Here is a 4,369-nt window from a genome sequence, read left to right as displayed (position 1 = left end):
GGCGGGCGCCGCGAGGCGGACCGTCCGGGGCGACTCTCGGCCTGTATTTAAGGAGCCGGCCGGGCATCACGCTCCTTCCTTGGATGGACAACATTCGCAGTTGACACTTTGTGTCATTTTATCCGAGCAGACGGGCGCCGCGAGGCGGACCGTCCGGGGCGACTCTCGGCCTGTGTTTTCGGAGCCGGCCGGGCATCACGCTCCCTCCTTGGATGGACAACATTCGTAGTTGACACTTTGTGTCATTTTATCCGAGCAGACGGGCGCCGCGAGGCGGACCGTCCGGGGCGACTCTCGGCCTGTGTTTTCGGAGCCGGCCGGGCATCACGCTCCCTCCTTGGATGGACAACATTCGTAGTTGACACTTTGTGTCATTTTATCCGAGCAGACGGGCGCCGCGAGGCGGACCGTCCGGGGCGACTCTCGGCCTGTGTTTAAGGAGCCGGCCGGGCATCACGCTCCTTCCTTGGATGGACAACATTCGCAGTTGACACTTTGTGTCATTTTATCCGAGCAGACGGGCGCCGCGAGGCGGACCGTCCGGGGCGACTCTCGGCCTGTGTTTTCGGAGCCGGCCGGGCATCACGCTCCCTCCTTGGATGGACAACATTCGTAGTTGACACTTTGTGTCATTTTATCCGAGCAGACGGGCGCCGCGAGGCGACCGTCCGGGGCGACTCTCGGCCTGTGTTTAAGGAGCCGGCCGGGCATCACGCTCCTTCCTTGGATGGACAACATTCGTAGTTGACACTTTGTGTCATTTTATCCGAGCGGGCGGGCGCCGCGAGGCGGACCGTCCGGGGCGACTCTCGGCCTGTGTTTAAGGAGCCGGCCGGGCATCACGCTCCTTCCTTGGATGGACAACATTCGCAGTTGACACTTTGTGTCATTTTATCCGAGCAGACGGGCGCCGCGAGGCGGACCGTCCGGGGCGACTCTCGGCCTGTGTTTTCGGAGCCGGCCGGGCATCACGCTCCCTCCTTGGATGGACAACATTCGTAGTTGACACTTTGTGTCATTTTATCCGAGCAGACGGGCGCCGCGAGGCGGACCGTCCGGGGCGACTCTCGGCCTGTGTTTAAGGAGCCGGCCGGGCATCACGCTCCTTCCTTGGATGGACAACATTCGCAGTTGACACTTTGTGTCATTTTATCCGAGCAGACGGGCGCCGCGAGGCGGACCGTCCGGGGCGACTCTCGGCCTGTGTTTTCGGAGCCGGCCGGGCATCACGCTCCCTCCTTGGATGGACAACATTCGTAGTTGACACTTTGTGTCATTTTATCCGAGCAGACGGGCGCCGCGAGGCGACCGTCCGGGGCGACTCTCGGCCTGTGTTTAAGGAGCCGGCCGGGCATCACGCTCCTTCCTTGGATGGACAACATTCGTAGTTGACACTTTGTGTCATTTTATCCGAGCGGGCGGGCGCCGCGAGGCGGACCGTCCGGGGCGACTCTCGGCCTGTGTTTAAGGAGCCGGCCGGGCATCACGCTCCTTCCTTGGATGGACAACATTCGCAGTTGACACTTTGTGTCATTTTATCCGAGCAGACGGGCGCCGCGAGGCGGACCGTCCGGGGCGACTCTCGGCCTGTGTTTTCGGAGCCGGCCGGGCATCACGCTCCCTCCTTGGATGGACAACATTCGTAGTTGACACTTTGTGTCATTTTATCCGAGCAGACGGGCGCCGCGAGGCGGACCGTCCGGGGCGACTCTCGGCCTGTGTTTAAGGAGCCGGCCGGGCATCACGCTCCTTCCTTGGATGGACAACATTCGCAGTTGACACTTTGTGTCATTTTGTTCGGCCTGTGTTTAAGGAGGCGGCCGTCCTCCACTCGGTCCGTGTTTAAGGAGCGACACTCGCGCTCCGGTTCGGCCTGTATTTAGGGAGGCGGCCGTCCTCCGCTTGGTCTGTGTTAAGGGCGACACTCGGTCCATGTTTGAGGAGCCTGGCCCTGACGCTCCTCTCCGGCCTGTGTTTAAGGAGGCGGCCGTCCTCCCCTTGGTCTGTGTTAAGGGCGACACTCGGTCCATGTTTGAGGAGCCTGGCCCTGACGCTCCTCTCCGGCCTGTGTTTAAGGAGGCGGCCGTCCTCCCCTTGGTCTGTGTTAAGGGCGACACTCGGTCCATGTTTGAGGAGCCTGGCCCTGACGCTCCTCTCCGGCCTGTGTTTAGGGAGGCGGCCGTCCTCCCCTTGGTCTGTGTTAAGGGCGACACTCTGTCCATGTTTGAGGAGCCTGGCCCTGACGCTCCTCTCCGGCCTGTGTTTAAGGAGGCGGCCGTCCTCCCCTTGGTCTGTGTTAAGGGCGACACTCGGTCCATGTTTGAGGAGCCTGGCCCTGACGCTCCTCTCCGGCCTGTGTTTAAGGAGGCGGCCGTCCTCCCCTTGGTCTGTGTTAAGGGCGACACTCTGTCCATGTTTGAGGAGCCTGGCCCTGACGCTCCTCTCCGGCCTGTGTTTAAGGAGGCGGCCGTCCTCCCCTTGGTCTGTGTTAAGGGCGACACTCGGTCCATGTTTGAGGAGCCTGGCCCTGACGCTCCTCTCCGGCCTGTGTTTAAGGAGGCGGCCGTCCTCCCCTTGGTCTGTGTTAAGGGCGACACTCGGTCCATGTTTGAGGAGCCTGGCCCTGACGCTCCTCTCCGGCCTGTGTTTAAGGAGGCGGCCGTCCTCCCCTTGGTCTGTGTTAAGGGCGACACTCTGTCCATGTTTGAGGAGCCTGGCCCTGACGCTCCTCTCCGGCCTGTGTTTAAGGAGGCGGCCGTCCTCCCCTTGGTCTGTGTTAAGGGCGACACTCGGTCCATGTTTGAGGAGCCTGGCCCTGACGCTCCTCTCCGGCCTGTGTTTAAGGAGGCGGCCGTCCTCCCCTTGGTCTGTGTTAAGGGCGACACTCGGTCCATGTTTGAGGAGCCTGGCCCTGACGCTCCTCTCCGGCCTGTGTTTAAGGAGGCGGCCGTCCTCCACTTCCTTCCATGCACCACCACATTCGCAGTTGACACTTTGCCATTTTTTCAGAGAGGTGACACTTAGTCGTTTTTTCGAAAGTTGACACTTAGTCGTTTTTTCGAAAGTTGACACTTTGCCGTTTTTTCAGAGAGGCGACACTTAGTCGTTTTTTCGAAAGTTGACACTTAGCCGTTTTTTCGAAAGTTGACACTTAGCCGTTTTTTCGAAAGTTGACACTTAGCCGTTTTTTCGAAAGTTGACACTTAGTCACTTTTTCGCCACAGTGACACCTCCAGCGCGTGCCACGGCGCTTTTCAGGTCTTCTATCCGACCTTGTGCTGTCGAGGACGGCGTGTCCGACGCCGTGGGGAGACCAGCACCATCTCCTCCATACTCGTAAACGGGGTGCTTTGGAAAACGGGGGGAAAGTCGATGAGTACACTGACTACTGGGACCATTTCATTGTACTCTGGCGCACCTGAAGACCAAAAAAGGTACTGCACCTTAGCCCGGGTACCTCACCCCCTGGTACCTCGAGGAGAACTTAGAAAAATTTCGACAAATTTTTGGTGAGCTCCAGGGAGAGAGGCTGATTTTTCGCTTTTTGAGGCCGACCGCCGAACCGGCGCGGGGCGGACTCACAAGCCCCGCAGAGCCGTGGGCACTTAGTCGTTTTTTCAGAGAGGCGACACTTAGTCGTTTTTTCAGAGGCGACACTTAGTCGTTTTTTCGAAAGTTGACACTTAGCCGTTTTTTCGAAAGTCGACACTTAGCCGTTTTTTTGGAAAGTTGACACTTAGTCGTTTTTTCGAAAGTTGACACTTAGTCGTTTTTTCGCCACAATTGGCTCTGAGCTCCAGGGGGAGAGCCTGGTTTTGCCTTATTTCAGGCCGGCTGGGGAACCGGCGCGGGTCGGATGCACGAGCCCGGCAGAGCCGTGGGCACTTAGAAAATTTTCGCCGATTAAGCTGGGACCTCCAGGCGGAGACCGGCATTCCTCGTCCTCGGGGTTCGACCCAGGAACCGGCGCTGGGCAGACGCCGTAGCCACGCAGAGCCGTGGGCACTTAGAAAATATTCGCCAAGTTGGCTCTGAGCTCCAGGCGGAGAGGCTGGTTTTGCCTTATATCAGGCCGGCTGGGGAACCGGCGCGGGTCGGATGCACGAGCCCGCAGAGCCGTGGGCACTTTGCCATTTTCTCAGAGTCGACACTTAGTCGTTTTTTCAGAGAGGCGACACTCTGTCGTTTTTTCGAAAGTTGACACTTTGCCGTTTTTTCAGAGAGGCGACACTTAGCCGTTTTTTCAGAGATGTGACACTTAGCCGTTTTTTCAGAGATGTGACACTTAGCCGTTTTTTCAGAGATGTGACACTTTGCCGTTTTTTCGAAAGTTGACACTTAGCCGTTTTTTCGAAAGTCGACACTTAGC

The sequence above is a fragment of the Syngnathus leptorhynchus genome, unplaced genomic scaffold (assembly GCF_054491065.1).
Source record: "Syngnathus leptorhynchus isolate UIUO unplaced genomic scaffold, UIUO_Slep HiC_scaffold_55, whole genome shotgun sequence".
In the NCBI taxonomy this organism is placed as follows: Eukaryota; Metazoa; Chordata; class Actinopteri; order Syngnathiformes; family Syngnathidae; genus Syngnathus; species Syngnathus leptorhynchus.
The sequence above is the reverse complement of the archived record's forward strand: the minus strand, read 5'-3'. Positions refer to the sequence as shown.